This window comes from Mustela lutreola, chromosome 9 (genome assembly GCF_030435805.1).
Source record: "Mustela lutreola isolate mMusLut2 chromosome 9, mMusLut2.pri, whole genome shotgun sequence".
NCBI classification, from domain to species: Eukaryota; Metazoa; Chordata; class Mammalia; order Carnivora; family Mustelidae; genus Mustela; species Mustela lutreola.
Genome location: NC_081298.1, coordinates 15,217,425 through 15,235,220, shown reverse-complemented (window position 1 = coordinate 15,235,220; position 17,796 = coordinate 15,217,425).

Here is a 17,796-nt window from a genome sequence, read left to right as displayed (position 1 = left end):
TAATTCTACCTCGGAGAGGAGACATCAGCTTCTAATCCCATGTAGAATCAAACAAATCTTGGTTCCAGGAGTGTAAGTCTTAACTGAATTTGATAAGAAGACTTGTAAAGAGAGGGGAAGTAATCTGGCAGACATAAGTACTGGGAGGTTTTAAATGCGGGGCTGAAATTGCCTTCTCAGCAAGATAAGGGAGAGGAGGTTGCAGAATGTTAACACCGCCAAGGCCGTTAGAGGACAATATGCCAAGGGCGTTGTCGGAAACCAACTGGATGGGGCAAAAGCCACAGGTTAGATTAAAATTATATGTATCCCAGACTCCTAGAAGATAACCAGAGAAAAACTTAGGTCTGGTGATGCCTTTTTAGATGTAACAGCAAAGCCACGATCCACAAAGAGATCCTTGGTTAGCTGGACTTCATTAAAATTGAACAGAGATAATCTGAAGAGAATGAGAAGACAAGCAACAGGTTGGGAGAAAATATTTGCAAAAGACACGACCGACGAAGGACTGGGATCCAAAATATGCAAAGAATCCTTAAAACTGAACAATAAAACAAACAATCTGATTAAAAATGTCAAAGACCCTACCAGACACCTCACTAAAGTTGATATATACATGACAAATAAGCACATGCAAATATGTTCCACATGGTACCTCATTAGGAAAATGCAAAATAAATGCAAGGAGATGCCACTACGTGACCATGACAAGGGACAAACTCCACAGAGTAGCGATGACACCAGATGTTGGTGAGGATGTGGAACGGCAGGAATTCTGATTCAGTGTCTGGAGAAAAAGCCTCCCTTCGTACTTAGTGGCCTTCCAACTCCCAGTCTGCCCGACATCAGATCCCAGAACCATAAGCTGTCTGGTTAATTGACTATATTTTACCTGTTTTTATGCCCTAAGTCCAAGAGAGGTAAGATGAATATGTGAGAATGCTTTGGGGCACAATGGGTCTTATAGATTTAACCAACATATACTAGGCATCTGTAATCTAGCACAATCTTTCAGTTGCATCTTCACTCTCAGTTTATAGCTGAGGAAACATGTCTCCCTCACAAGCATGAATGACTGGCTCCATTTATATAAAGTTTCAAAAACAAAAGGAGCTAATTGACAGTGTTAGAAGTATGGATAATCTCTGGGGATAGGGGTAGGTAGTAATTGGAAAGAGCACGAGGGGACGACTGCTGGTAAGAATCTATTTCTTGACTCAATCTTGTTCTCTGGCTGTGATAATTCATCCATTTGTACTCTTATGATTCATGCTTTTTTTGTTTGATACAATTACATAAACATGTATTAAATTTCTCATACATGATTGCTAAAATGAAAACCGATAGATGGTTGAAAATCAAAATTGAAGAAAGTCCTCTAGACATAGAACAAAAATATGGAGATGGAGGGGCGCCTGGGTGGCTCAGTGGGTTAAAGCCTCTGCCTTCAGCTCAGGTCATGATCTCAGGGTCCTGGGATCGAGCCCCACATTGGGCTCTTTCCTCAGCAGGGAGCCTGCTTCCCCCTCTCTCTCTCTGCCTGCCTTTCCACCTACTTGTGATCTCTCTCTCTCTGTGTCAAATAAATAAAATCTTAAAAAAAAAAAAAAGAGATGGAAGAGACAGAGAGAGTGGCACCTGGGTGGCTCAGTCAGCTAAGCGTCTTACTCTTGGTTTCAGCTCAGGTTGTGATCTCAGGGTCATGACATTGAGCCCCACATCCAGCTCTGCACTAAGCATGAGCCTAATTATGATTCTCTCTCTGCCTCTGCCCATCCTTGCACTGCTCGTGCACTCTTTTTCTCTCTAAAAAGAAAAGAAAGAAAACATGAGGGAAAAGTTAAGAGACTGTGTCATATACAATACATTTTAAAGACTCTAAAAGTTTTTCATGGATTAAAAATATATTCATCTATGAAGTAAAAAGAACTCATAGAGTATTAGATTTCCCGTCGGAATGGGGCACCTGGGTGGCTCAGTCAGTTAAGTGGCTGACTCTTGATCTCAGCTCAGGTCTTGATCTCAGGGTTATGAGTTGGAGCCCCATGTTGGGCTCCACACTGGGCATTGGAGCCTACTTAAAAAGAAAAAAAAAAAAGGATTTCTCATCAGAAATGAAAAGCCAAATGTCCATAATGTAGTATCTTAGAAGTTCTGAGATTTTTAACCTAGAATTCCATTCCGGGCCAAATGTAATCAAGTAGGAGGGTAAATCACAACATTTTCAGACTTTCCAGGACAGAGGAAGTTTGTCTTTTTCTGTAATCTGTTTGTTTAAGGTATGGACAAAACGTGGAAGTCTTGGTTGTGTTTACAGGACAGAATATCATAATGTTCACTGCATCAGTTAGGACATGCTTGGTTATGCTGCGGTAACAACTAACACCCAAACTCTCCGAGGCTTAGGATGACAAAGATTTACAACTCCCTCATACTACACTTCATCCATTGGTAGGGGTGCTCTGGTCTCCTGGGACCCAGAGAAACAGAGGCTCTTCCGTGTAGAATGTTGCTAAGCATAGTGGTAGGCAAGAAAGCATGCATGTCTTCATGGAGGGATGGAACCCCCACGGCCATTAGACGCTCCAGCCTATGGGGACAAAGATCACCCCCTCCTACAACCCATGGGCCAGCACGAGTCTCATGGTTACACACAACTAAAAGGTGTTGGGGATCTTTTGAAGCTGGCAAGGCTGACAAAAGGTTGAAAATAGAAGGAAGGAGGAAAGATGGAGAAAAAATATTGCTCGCGCTTCCCCTTAGGAAGGGGTGTCAAAAAGGATTGCCCACATGATGGAAGAACAAAATAGAGGTTATGTTATTAAATTTATGGGAAGAAATGAGAGCTACCATAAGTATATAAATATGAACAGTATGAGAAAGCAGGGAGGATAAGAAAACTTTCCAGACAACAAACATTGTCTAACTATTATTCATATTTAGGGAGATCATCACTAGAGAATCAAAATGAGTAAAAGAGGTTGCCCCAAGGGAGGTGGGAGATGGGCACCAGAGTTCACTTTTCATGGGAAAGGGTCCTGTGGTGTTTGACGTGTTATCATATGTACAAAAGTATTCGCAGGGCTCTCTAGAGAACCAAGGCGATACGTGTATCTGTACCTGTGGGTGTATAAGAGAGAGAGAGAGATTTATTGCAGGCTCCCATGCACACGATCTGACGTCTGCAGGCTGGGAACCAGGAAAGCCAGCAGTGTAAGAGTCCAAAGGCTTGGGAACCCAGAGAGCAGATGGTGGACATCCGGCCTAAGTCTGGAGAGCTGAGAACAGGAATGCCAGTGTCCAAGAGCAGGAGAAGATGGATGGCCCAGCTCAGGCAAAGAGAACAAATGTACCCTCCCCCTCTGCCTTTTTATTCTGTTCAGGCCCTCAACAGATTGAGTGGTCCCCCACCCCCCCATCTCCCCACTGGCAGGGTAGATTTTCTTTGCTTAGTCTCTGGATTCAAATGCTAATCATCTCCAGAGCCGCCCTCACAGACACACCCAGAAAGAACATTTTACCAGCTCTCTGGCCATCCCTCAGCCCGGTCAGGTTGACACAGAGAACTCACCACCACCATGAATTCCATTTTGTTTCAAAGAACATAGTCTTTGAGGTCGTGCATACAAACTTCACCACGTTGGGCCACCTTCCTAGACTTCAGCTTCCGACTTTATAAAGTGGGGTGAAGCTTTTGTGTGAATTACATGAAATCATGTGTGGCAAGATTCCGGCACAGCGCCTGACATGCAGCACACACAGGTTAGACAGGCGACACATCATAGACCTCAGGTCCAGGCTGGTCCTGTGCACAAGAGATCTGGGTCCCGGCCCTGATGGAGAAGGTTCTGGGAGACCGTCCAACCCACCTGCTTCGGCAGGTTGGGCACGAGTGGCCTGCTCGTACCCACAGCTATATGAGAAGTCGGTCCACAGGACCAGGACTAGAATGGGCTCCTGTTTTCCAGCCCAGAGCCCTGCTGGCCTCTCCTATGGTCTCTGAATCAGAACTGCGTTTGGCTCTGGACATAGAGAAGCATTTGGGAGGAATGGAATCATTTCCTCCTGGCAAATTGTTTCTTTTTATGTTGGCAAGTCCAAGGTGTTCTGGCAAAGGTCAAAAGTATTTATTTTCTTTAATACTGTGGGGATCAGAGTGAGGCACCAATGGGGTAAGCCAAAGCCGGAAAGGGAGAAAAGAGGGGTATTGCCAACTTTGAGAACTGAAAGAGTATCTTCTTATCACAGGAAATGGCTTTTTTGGGGGGCACAGACGCAACTTGTGGTTTTCTATCAAAAACAGCAGAAAATACAAGGAGGGAAAAACTAAGAAATTGTTGAAAACAGATGATGTGGTTAAGGCTATCCTGCATCTGGTCCTACCCACCTCCCCAGCTTCTCAACCCCTGCTCCCCACCCCATCGGACACCGGAACTTTGCCTGGTCCAGGGGCTCCTGAACTCCCCTGTGCCATTCCCTCCGACTAGATCGCCAGCCCCAGTTTCCTGGCCAGTTGGGCTCTTCCTCTAAGACTCAGATCAGGCATCTTCTCCTCCTCACAGCCCCCTCCAGCTGTTCTTCTGTGGACCCACCACACCCCATCTTGCCATCTTTAAACTTAACAAACTGCGTCAAAATTGCCCATACACCCAACCGTCTTTCCAATTGGATTGGAGATCACACACTGGACCCTCAGGCTCAGATCTGGCATTCTGACAATTACGTTTTACTTGGCTTGCAGTATTTGGCTCATATGGTGTTTTTACATTTTTTTTTTTTTTGCATTCATTGCCAAAAATTAAAAATTAAGAGAATGCACACAAAAATTCCAATTTCTGTCTTCTCTTGACAAATTGGAAATCCAATAAGATGATTACAGCTCTCCACCCTTGCAGCAGCAGGCCCATTTGGATACAGCATGGTTTCTGTATTTCTCCACAGTCCCCACCATGCCCTACTGTCTCTGCATTAAAGCCTCATATCAGAGCCATTTGTCACACAACTCTTGCAATACTTTTTTTTTATAGTGGATTAAAGAAGAAAATAAAATATTTATTTTACCCATGTTCCTTCTTCACACCTCATACACTTCCCTCATTTCCATCACCAGGCTAGACCCTGTAGGTACCCTGGCTTTCTACCCTTGCACTAGGAGCTCCTTGAAAACACACGAGATGCTTGTTCAGCCCTGTGGCTCCAATAGTAAGCACAGACCTGGAGTCAGAGTTGATCTCCATAAACGCTTGTTGGAATCATGAATGTAACTCTTACTGTTAGAAGAGAATCCCCCTTAGTTATCCATTCAACAGATTTTACTGAGTTCATCTGTGTGTCCCTTTCCCTGACTTGGTATTCCCTTCACCTTCAGAGTCCTGGATCCTCTTATAACCCCCAAATAACCAAATCTCTCTGTAGATTGCCGTTCGGGGTACCTCTAATAAAACTTTGTTCTTAGCGATTACATCCGAGAATATCATAAGAACTGTTGATTGGTAGTGGTAGAATTATTGTTAGTAATAAATAGTTATCATTTAGTGAGGGCTCCCCGTGTAACCAGCCCACTTGATACATTTCCTCAATCAAGATTTCCAACAACCCTACGTGATGACCTTCAGGAAAGCTCATTCCCCCACAGTTCTGGAATGGGTGGGAGAAGGCTGAGCTGGGCAGCCTCTCTTTCCCAACCACAGATACAGACCTCATGGTTTCCAGGAGTATCTGTTGGCCTGTCTGCCTGGCTGATGGACCCACAAAATGACTCCAGTCTGCAACTCCTGAACCAGGCCTGCTAACCCTCATCTCCCAAGCACATAGATGCCCCCTTTATGGATTCTTTCTTCCCAGCTGGCACTTTTAACCAGGCCTGGGACCAGTTGTTCCGCCTTCAGATCAATAGCCCTTGGAAAGGCCTGTGGGGGGTATGCAGAATCCCCCCTGGGGGCCCTGAAGAGGGACCACCGCCTCCTGACTCTGTTTCAGCGCTATTCTTCTTCTGCTTTATGAAAGCTGGCACCAGCCCAATCCCAGTGCCTAAAACTTCTCTTTTTGTCTCACAATGCAGCTTTCCAGCAGGGGCTGGGAATTTTATTTCTTTTTGTTGTTGTTTCTTAGTCATTACGATGTTTTAGAAGAGATTTAAAGCTGCCCTTTGGCTGGAGTAAGTGCTCAGTAAGCATTTGTTGGGAAGGGATGAAAGAATAAACGACAGAACAGTCAGCACTTGGTAAATGGCTGATGAAAGAGAATCAAATGAGCTAATGCTTGGGAAACTGATGCATAATCTGGGAGTAGCGGAAACTGTTAACAGAGCGGGACAGCACTGAAGGCTTGTCCGCTGTCGCCATCTGCTGGAAACGAGGTAGCACAACAGGTCCGTTTCTGTTTTAGTGGGACGCGGGGACACGGGCTTCTGGAAATGCGGGCAAGGAGCTGAGTAAACAGGTGGGGGGATACATTTTAGCAAACTCTAACATGCTCCAGATACCGTGCTAAGTGCTTTATATGCATTATTTCTCCTCATCCTCTGCTGTCACTGGAAGAGGCGGATACTACTATTATTGCGTCTTTGGAGATTAAAAATCTGAGACTTACAGAGGCTTACAATGGATTCATAATGTCTGAAGCCATATTGCTAGTGGGTAATTTGAGATGAGACTCAAGCCCGGCTCTGTGGGACTTCAGAGCCCATTGAGGGTGAGGTTCCCTGGGAATCAGACTCTAATGCGGTGGTGTGCAGGCAGAAAGCTTCCTGCGGAGTGCTCCCCGGAGCACAGGTGGGAGGGACAAGGGAGCACAGGTGGGAGGGACAAGTCAAACTGCAATGCAGCTTTATCGGAGGCCTCAGCCGATGCCCACCCTGGGGGCAGGGGGAGGAGCATGGAGTGGGACGGCAAGGAGGCTGGACCTCGGGACTCCCACTTCCTTCAGTCATTGGAGTACTCGAGCTAGGTTGCACTCTTCAGCCAAGGGCAAGTTCCCAAGAGGGACTCAGTTGAGCACTGTGAGCCGCCAGTGCTCCCTGCAGCCAGGGGATTAAGTGCATCCGAACGGATCGGGGGGTTCTGGACAGCATGCCACAATCTCTACTACAGAGCCGGGCACCTTTCTTATCTGCAGTGCTGCTCAAATAAGGGGAACAGCTGGTAGACAGACAACGTCATTGACATGCAGAGCGGGAAGGGGATTGAAAGCACAGAAGTTCTGCCCACCATCCATTCAGTGAACCTGTGGCTCAGGCCAGCTGCAAAAACCGGTATATTTTTATATTCATACATATACTTTGTATATTCATACAGAAATAATATATAAATTATTTCATGGGTTCCAAGCCATGAACAAAGAAGTAAAATGCAATGTTTGGCTAGCTGGGCAAGTGATCGGCGAAACATTTCTTGACATCCTCAAATAAGGAACAGAAGGATCCAGGGCCACAAACTGAGTAATGCATTAGAATACCTGATTTATCTTTTTTTTTTTTTTTTTTTTAAGATTTTATTTATTTGACAAAGCAGAAGCAGGGGGAAACAGCAGAGGGAGAGAGAGAAACAGACTGACTTCCCGCTGAGCAGGGAGTCTGATGCGGGGCTCAACCCCAGGGCCCTGGGATCATGACCTGAGTGAAAGGCAGACACTTAACTGACTGAGTCACCCAGGCACCCCAGAGTACCTGATTTAAAAAAAAAAAAATCTCTGCGTCGGGGTGCCTAGATGGCTCAGTCGGTTAAGCATCTGCTTTCAGTTCAGGTCATGATCCCAGGGTCCTGGGATCAGCAGAGAGTCTGCTTCTCCTGCCTTCTCTCTTTTGGTCTCTCTCAAATCCATAAAATCTTTTAAATAAATAAATAAATAATCAATTTGTGGTAAATCAAATTGTAAAAAATATTTCAGTCTTCCCCCTATAGGACCACCTCCATAGAGGGAGAGAGTTTTTGATGCTGGAGGCTGGTGGGCTCGGCTGTGCTCCTGCTTTAGCTTGGTGCAGAGCCCTGCACTATTGGCTCCCCTGCCCACTGACACTGAGCGTGGCCTTGTGACTTGCTTTTCCCAATGGGGTGTTAGCAGTTTTGACACAGGCAGACGCTCGAAATGTGTTTGCATGGTTGACCTTGCCCTTTTGTGCTTCTGCAATCCCAGAGAACATGGCCTGGCTAGCCTGCTAATCTAAAGAAAATGAGAGACACCTAGAGCGGAACTTGACCTCGTCTAGGGCTTGGAGCCAAGCCCAGGCCGGCCCCGCTGAGCACAGCCTAGATTAGTCAACCTGCAAAAGAATATGTGAAAATAAATGATGGTTGTGTTTCTGTCACTGAGTTTGGAGGCAGCTCATGATGCAGCAACAGCTGATTGGTATACAGCCACAGAGTTGTAGAAGATAACACACATGGATGCGTCAAGAATAATTTCAACTCTATACGATCTTTCCTTAAGAACAGTCATTAGACCTTGATCTCCATGCAGGTTGAGACTCGTAAGCTCAAACATGGAAAAACTGGGGCCAGACATTTTTCTTAACAGATGTTAAGAGACCATTAATGTCTCCTGATACATGCCTCCCTCTCTTCTACAAGGCAGTGAGAAGTTCTGGCGCTCTCAAACCATTGGGAAACAAGACTACGAAAATCTGGCCAGGCCCCCTGGAAGGTGACACTAGCGTCTATTAGATACGGCCTTGAGGATTCTGGATAAGGCAGAGTTTCCCTGAGGGAAGAGCCTCATGGAGGTCAGAGGACAGAGACACTCTTCCTAGAAAGTGGGACCAACTCACCTGCCACAGGAAGATGAGTGTCCAATTCCTGGAATCTGAATAGTATTTAGAGATCATCTCCCCTGTGCCTAGGTACATGGTCCCCCAAATGAATGCTCACCTTCCCAACTTCCCTTATTGTCAAGTATGGCCATGTAGCTGAGCATTGCCCAATAGGATATAAATCAGATAATCATAAGGCAGGTTCTAGAATCTTCATTAAGAGACAGCTATGTTGCTTCCAATGCCTCCACCATCCCCCCTGGTCTCTTCCTCTTTGCTGTCTGGTTTGGATGCAGATGTAATGGCAGGAGTTGGAGCAGCTACTTTAGAACATGAGGCAAACCTGGAAATAGCAGCTATGTAGAATGAAGCAACAATATTAAAGGTGCCTAAGTCCCAGAAGACTTCATGGCACAAATCAATGCCAAATTTCTTGTCTCCCAACTTTACAAGAGAGGGGAAATAAAAACTTCTAACTTGTTAAATTCACTGGTATTTGTCTTCTCTTTTATTTACAGACAAACCTAACTCTTACTGATACAACATCCAACTATTGGCAGTTCATAGTCCTAACATTTAACTAGAAGGAAAAAGATCTTTTCTTTGTTGTAACTGTTAGTAGAAACAACAGCATTCTAAAAATTTATATCTGGAAGTGGTTCAATGTGCTGGAAAAAAGACTTGATTGGAGAAGATCCAAGTTTTAAACCCAGCATTGTTGTTGATGAACTGTGTAATCTTAATTTTTTTTAAGATTTTATTTATTTATTTGACAGAGATCACAAGCAGGCAGAGAAGCAGGCAAAGAGAGAGGAAGGGAAGCAGGCCCCCTGCTGAGCAGAGAGCCTGATGCGGAACTCGATCCCAGGACCCTGAGATCATGACCCGAGCCAAAGGCAGCAGCTTAACCCACTGAGCCACCCAGGCGCCCTAATCTTTTTTTTTTTTTTTTTTTTTAAAGATTCTATTTATTTATTTATTTATTTATGAGAGAGAACATGAGCAGTGAGTGGGAGAGTAGAAGGAGAGGGAGAAGCAGGTCTCCCATTGAGCAGGAAGCCCAAAGCAAGGCTTGATCCCAGAACCCTGGGATCATTACCTAAGCCTCAGACACTTAATTAGCTGAGCCACCCAGGAGGCCCGAACTGTGTGATCTTTGTCATATTTTTTTCCATTGCTACAGTGAGAACAGTTGAAGAAGAAGCAGAATCATCCATAAACATAGGAAAAGATGCTCACCTTCACTAGTAATAAGAAAATGTGCATATATTATGATGTAGCAGCTCAACTTTTAAATATATACTCTAGAGACACTTTTGTGTTGTCCCATGAGATCCTCTAGTATGTTCGTTGCAGTGTTGAGGAAACAACCTATAATTTCAATGTGTGTTATGGAAATAAATTAGGTAAGTACATTGTAGTATATTCAGGCAATGGAGTACTATCACAACAGCGAAAAAAATTTTTAACTTTTATTTATTTGACAGACAGAGCACAGGCAGGCAAAGCAGCAGGCACAGCGAGAGCAGGAGGTAGAAGCAGCCCCCCCACATCGGGCTCTCTGCTCAGCAGGGAGCCTGCTTCCCTCTCTCTCTCTGCCTGCCTCTCCGTCTACTTGTGATTTCTCTCTGTCAAATAAATAAATAAATAAAATCTTTAAAAAAAAAAAAAGAAAAGAAACCCTAAAGCAGAATAGTAAAAGCAAAGTACACAATGTTACTTATGACAAGATGGCATTCATATGAAAGATTTTCAACCCAGAAAGCAGTTCTACATACTGTTGATAGATATATGTGTATGTGGTAAAACTATTAAAATATGGTAGGAAAAAAATATATTATCAATTCCTGATAGTGGTTTCCCTAGGGGAAATGAACAGAGGAAGGATACGAAAATGATTTAAACTTTATTTATGATGTTCAGTTTCTTTACTATTTAAAATTAGAAGCAGGGGCACCTGGGTGGCTCAGTGGGTTAAAGCCTCTGCCTTCAGCTCAGGTCATGATCCCAGGGTTCTGGGATCAAGCCCCGAATCAGGCTCTCTGCTCAGCAGGGAGCCTGCTTCCTCCTCTCTCTCTCTCTGCCTGCCTCTCTGCCTGCTTGTAAGCTCTGTCTGTCAAATAAAATAAAAATAAAATCTTTAAAAAAAAAATTAGAAGCAAAACTGACAAGAGATTTGTCTCATTACTGCCTTATGATTTTGTATGTTTAAACATTTGAATATATAAATGAAAATAAAAGAATTGGAATAGAATGGTGTCTAAGGTCTCATTCAACCTTAAATTTATATGCACAAAACATACACAAAGCAAGGTATAGTATATAAAGAATGGGGTCCAAATCTCAGATCAGTTGGAGGTCTTTCAGGTATGAGTGACCAACACACACACACATATCACACCAACAACAAAACTGTCTGAAATAAAAGGTAATTCACTGGCTCATGTTACCAAATTGTCATGGGCAGCCTCAGGTGAGGCTTGATCCAGGACTCGAAAGATGCCACCAGATCCATTTGTCAGATCTTCCTGTCCACTGGCCCAGATATGATTACACAATTCTTGAAGCACTATCCAGGGAAGACAAGACAATCTGTGTCCCTGAATTATCAGCAGAAGTCCTTGCTAATAATTAGAGCAATGCAAATTAAAAACCCACTTTCTAAAAAATTAAGTAGGCTGTATGCCCAGGATGGGGCTTGAACTCAAAAACCTGAGATCAAGAGCCTCATGCTCTACCAACGGAGCCAGCCAGGTACCCCCAAAATAGACTCTTAAGCATTGTTTTTTGCTTTATGATTTGGCAATTATGTCATTTCCTGTCCTGTGGGTTGGAGAGTGGGGTGGATATCTTCTATTTGGTTCTCCAGTTTGGCTGTCTATTCTCCCCTCCTCCTCCGTGTCCTAGGGTGGGGGGCAGGCCTGTGTGGACTACAGCAACAGACTCCTTGGCCCTCCGTCGTCTGGTTCAGGTCAAGCCAGCAGGAGACCAGAGGGGAAAAGAGTGATTTGAGCCATTTACTCCCTAGGCTCCTTCCCTGCGGGGCCGTACTGGGCTGGCTTCACCATCCCATTCCACATGACTCTCCTCCTTGTTCTACTCCCTGCTCTCTCACCTTGCTCCTTCTGGCCCAGAGCTGGTGATAACTCCACTGTTACCAGCCCCGGGGCACTGCACTATTCTTTGTAAACAGTCTTTATTAAACTCTCTTTGGAATTCTCGTGTGAGTGTGCCGTATTAAGATTCAGAGAGAAAATTGGCACAGAATGTTCATCAGCCATTCCACTTCTCTCTACCCACCCTAGAGAAACACTTGCACATATGCCTAAGGGGCAAGTGCGAGAATATTTGCTACACCCTTGTTTGCAATAATAAAAAATTAGAAACAATTTGAACGTCTTCAAGTAGGGAAATAGCTAAATAAACTGTGGTACATTCATATTATGGCATATTATGCAGCTGTTCAAAAAGGAGATGGATCTATTTGCATAACATAGAAAGACTTCAAAGATACATTTTTGCATGCAGAAAGTAAGATTCAGTACCATCATAAGTTATATTAAAATGAAACCTATTTCTGGGGCGCCTGGGTGGCTCAGTGGGTCAAGCCTCTGCCTTCAGCTCAGGTCATGATCCCAGGGTCCTGGGATTGAGCCCCACATCGGGGCGTCTCTGCTCAGTGGGGAGCCTGCTTCTCCCCCTCTCTCTGCCTGTTTCTCTGCCTACTTGTGATCTCTCTCTCTGTCAAATAAATAAATAAAATCTTTAAAAAATGATACCTATTTCTATAGGTTTATGAATTCTATAAAACTACGGGGAAATGTTCGCTGCCTTTTCCTGTGAAAGGATTATAAATCTCCACCCCTATTGAAGTGGGACTCGGCCATATGATTTGCTTTGACCAAGGAAATGTGAGTGAAAATGACATGAGACATTCTAAGCGGAAGCTTTAAAAAGCTTCCACCATTCTTTCTTTCTTTAAATAAGATTTTATTTATTTATTTGACAGACAGAAATCACTAGTAGGCAGAGAGGCAGGCAGAGAGAGAGGAGAAAGCAGGCTCCCTGCTGAGCAGAAAACCTGATGTGGGGCTCGATCCCAGGACCCTCGGATCATGACCTGAGCTGAAGGCAGAGGCTTTAACCCACTGAGCCACCCAGGAACTTCAGGTTTCTACCATTCTTTCTTTTCCCTCTGTCATGAGATTAGCACATCTTGGCCGCTCCTTCAACCTATGTCCAGAGAAACAGCTGCAGCCAACCCAAGACAAACATGTAAGGATCAAGAAATAAATCTTTGTTCTTGTGAGGCACTGAGATTTTGACAACTTTTGTTATTGCGGCATAACCCTGACCTACCATGACTAATGAGCTCTGCCCTATAATTGCTACTTGGTTACTTTCGGGGGAGAGGGGATGGTGTTGGGGAGCAGGGATCACAGGGGACTCTTATTTTTAATCTTTAATATTTTAGTTTTCTTACAATGAAAGTATATCCGTGCATCCCCATGTAACAAAAATACATTATTTAAAGTGAATACAGCAGGTGTTTTCTTACTTAAAATTAAATGGTAAAAAATATCATTCTTAAAATACACACACAAACACCCAACAAATTAATGGTTCTTTTTGCCCAGCTGGTACTCTGAAGAAACAGACTGGAGGCGGAGAGCTCTGCGAACTTTCCAGGGCTAGAGGAAGTACTGGAGCGTGACAATGCGTTGCCACTTTCTCTGCAGGTAGAAATCGGCAAAACCTCGACACACTGTGAAACTTCTTTCCAGTTCAGCTATCATGAAACTGAAATATAGACTAATAATTTTTTTTTTAGGTTAATGATGCCTGCCTTCCCAATGACCTCATTTATATGAGAGCAAAAGTATGTGACCAAAATTCAATTCAGCGAGCTTGGAGAATTCTGGTTTCTGATCATACTGATTGATGTAAGTCAGGATTCCAGCCTTTGTTCCATTGAAACAAAAAGCCAAAATGGTTGGATGGATAGCAAAGACCTCACTGAGTTGACCTGTAGTAGTCTACCCCACAATTTTGACTTCTTATTCGAGCCAGAAAACAACTCTCACGTCTTTGAACTCTACTTTTTTTTTTTTTAAGATTTTATTTATTCACTTGACAGATAGAGATCACAAGTAGGCAGAGAGGCAGGCAGAGAGAGGAGGCAAGCAGGCTCCCGGTGGAGCAGAGAACCCAATGCGGGGCTCAATCCCAGGACCCTGGTATCATGACCTGAGCCGAAGGCAGAGGCTTTAAACCACTGAGCCACCCAGGCTCCCCTGAACTCTACTTTTGTACCAAATATCAGTGGCCACACTCTCTGATCCAGTGCGCAGTCCCCAGCTTCACGGGGTCAGGAAGCTATGGTGGCAGCAGCAGGAATGACCCTAACAATTCAAACCTTTCCATGGTGACTTTGGAACAAGAGTTGTCCCTTCCTTCCCTCCCCGAGTTGGCAATGCTAACTCTCTCAACCAGTCTACAAGCACCTAATTTCTTATATTAAATTCCTTTCTGCTTAAAATATCTAGAGAGATTTCTGCTTCTGTCTCCTACACAGAACTCTGACTAAATACAGGTGGGAAGATGATATTCAGAAAAGAGACCCAAACACACACACACACACACACACACACACACACACACACACGAAACATAAAAGGAGAAGGGGAAAAAACAGTAATATTAGACAATCATTCCAAAAGCTCAGATATGTGAATAATTGGGAGTTCTAGAAAGTGAAGACATAGAAAATAGCGAGAAGTAGGAAAGACATCTTCAAAGAAAGAATTCACAAAAATATCTCAGAGCTGAAGGAAATGGGTTTTCAAATGGAAAAAGATCTTTGAGAAACAATTAGACATTATATGCCTCCTGGTATGATGTCATAGGAAATACACAATCTCACCTGTAACATATTCTTGCCAAAAACTGGACTGGAATCTAATACAAGATATTCAAGTCATGGTGTCACATTTTAAAAACATCACAAGGGTCCAATCAGCCAAATTCAAACTGTGAGAAATTCTGTAGGGTAATTTACCCAGTTTTTTCAACAAATCAATCATATTAAAAAGAGGAGGAGTAATTGTTATAGATTAAATGAGAATTAGGAATTAAATACAATTGGTAGAACTCGAATCCTGACTCAAGTGGGCCAATACAAAAAAAAAAAAGTCATTTTTGAGAAAATTAGGGAAAATCAAACATGGACTGTGTTTTAATTTCCTTAAGTGTGATCACAAAATTGTGGTTATATCATTATTAGTTTTTAAATTCTCATCTGTTAGAGTTATATACTAAGGTATTTACAAATACAATGATAAAATATCTGGGATTTGCTGTAAAATCCTCTTGCAAAAATGGATGAAGCGGGACACCGTTCGTTAAGTGTCTGCCTTTGGCTCAGGTCATGATCCCAGGCCCCATTGGGCTTCCTGCTCAGCAGGGTGCCTGCTTCTTCCTCTCCCACTCCCCCGCTTGCATTCCCTCTCTCACTGGATCTCTCTCACTGTCAAATAAATAAATAAAATCTTTTAAAAAGAATGGATGGAAGGGTGCCTGGGTGGCTCAGTGGTTTAAAGTTTCTGCCTTTGGGTCAGGTCATGATCCCAGGGTCCTGGAATCAAGCCCCACATCGGGCTCTCTGCTCAGCAGGGAGCCTGCTTCCTCCTCTCTGCCTCTCCTTGCCTGCCTCTCCACCTACTTGTGATCTCTGTCTGTCAAATAAATAAATAAAATCTTAAAAAAAAAAAAAAAAGAATGGATGAAGGATAGGGGCGCCTAGGTGGCTCAGTCAGTTAAGAATCTGATGATCTCAGGGTCATGAGATCAAGTCCTACACTGGGTATGGAGCCTGCTTTAAATTCTCTCCCTCTCTCCCTCTCCCTCTGCTCCTCCCTGTGCATGTGCTCTCTCTCTCTCTTTCTCTATCTCTCTCTCTCAAAAAAAAAAAAAGGAATGAAGGATACATCTAAAATTAAAATAAAGCTGAGTGATGGATATGTGGACTTTCCTATTCTACTTTTGTGTTTGAAAATTGTTGTCATAAAAAAAGCAAAAGAAAAAAAGGAAGAGGGGCACTGGGTGGGCTCAGTGGGTTAAGCCTCTGCCTTCGGCTCAGGTCATGATCTCAGGGTCCTGGGATCAAGCCCCGTATCGGGCTCTCTGCTCAGCAGGGAGCCTGCTTCCCCCTCTCTCTCTGCCTGCCTCTCTGCCTACTTATGATCTCTGTCTGTCAAATAAATAAAATCTTTTTTAAAAAAAGAAAGGAAGGAAGGAAGGAGGGATGGAGGAAATAAGGAAAGAAAAGGAAGGGAGGGGAAGTAAGGGGAAGGAATGAAGGAAACAAGGAAGAAAGGAAGACCCCTGGGTGTCTCAAGGCTATTAACCATGAAATTTCAGAATAACAGGAACAAAAAAAAAAAAAAAACTTTTAGAGAAACAAACGAGGTTCTCACCTTACACATCTATGTAAGAATGGTTGAAATAAAAAACAAAACGAAAACAAGACCTGATCGCACCGCATGCTGACATGATAGGACACATCAGGCACTATCTTTTGCTGCTGGTGGAAATTCAAAATGGTCCAGCTGCTTTGGAAGACAGTTGACAGTATTTTACAAAGCTCAACATAGTTTTAACATGTGATTTAGCAGTCATGCTCCTAGGTCTTCACCCAAATGAGCTGAAAACTTCTGTCCCTAGAAAAACCTGCCCACGGAGATTTATAGCAGTTTTATTCATAATTGTCAGAAATGGAATCAACATTAAAACAGTGGAATTTATTCTCACAGTTCTACAAGCTCAAAGTCTGAAATCCAGGTGTCAGGAGATCCCTCTACCCCAAGACTCCAGGTAGAGTCCTTTCCTGCCTCTTCCTAGTTTCAGGTGGTGGTTATGGGTCCTGGTACTCCTTGGCTTGCGGCTGCCTCTGTCATCACATGCAGCAGCCATTTCCTTTTTTTTTTTTTTTTTTTTTTATGAGGCCATCAATCACATTGGATTAGAATCCACCCTAATGACTTCATCTTACCTAGATTACATCTGCAAAGGCTTTTCCAAATAAGGCCACGCTCACAGGTACCAGGGACTAGGACTTCAACATATCTTCTTGGAAGACATGAGTCAATCCGTAACAGCAGGTGAACAGACAAACGGTGGTGAGTTCGTACAATGGAATATTATTCAGTGATTAAAAGAAATGAGTTATCAAGCTATAAAAAGACCCGAAGGAACCTTGAATCATGCTGCTTAGTGAAAGAATCCAGTCAGTAAAGGCTACAGACTGTATGATTCCAATTACTTGACATCTGGAAAAGGCAAAACTAAAGTCAGTATAAAAGAGAAATGATTGCCAAGGATTGGGGTGAGGGCAGGGGGTGAGGGTTGAATTATTGAATAGTTTTTGTGTGTGTGTGGTTTTTTTTTTTTAAGATTTTATCTATTTATTTGACAGAGAGAGATCACAAGTAGGCAGAGAGGCAGGCAGAGAGAGAGAGAGGGAAGTAGGCTCCCTGCTGAACAGAGAGCTGGATGCTGGGCTCGATCCCAGGACTCTGGGATCATGACCTGAGCCGAAGGCAGAGGCTCCATCCAACCCACCAAGCCACCCAGGCGCCCCTGTGGTTTTTTTTTTTTTTTAATCTTTTATTTTTTTTGCTTTTAGCCTTAATGTTATTTAGAGAGAGCACAGGCCCCCTCGGGACAGGATGGAGGAAAACAACAGTGTAATTCTGCCTCCTGCTCAGCATCTTCTCTCTTTGCCCCACGAGATGGAAGGCACAGGGGAGCTTTAAGACTGTGAAACTGTTCTGTATGATACTGTAATGGGAGATCCCGGACAGTATGCATTTGTCAAAATCCAATGAACTGTACAACAGAAAGAATGAATCCTGGGGCACCTGGGTTGCTGGGCAGGTTAAGCCTCTGATGATTTCGGCTCAGGTCATGATCTCAGGGTTGTGAGATCGAGCCCTGGGTTGGGCTCCACACTGAGTGGAACCTGCTTAAGAGTCTCTCTCTCTCTCTCTCTT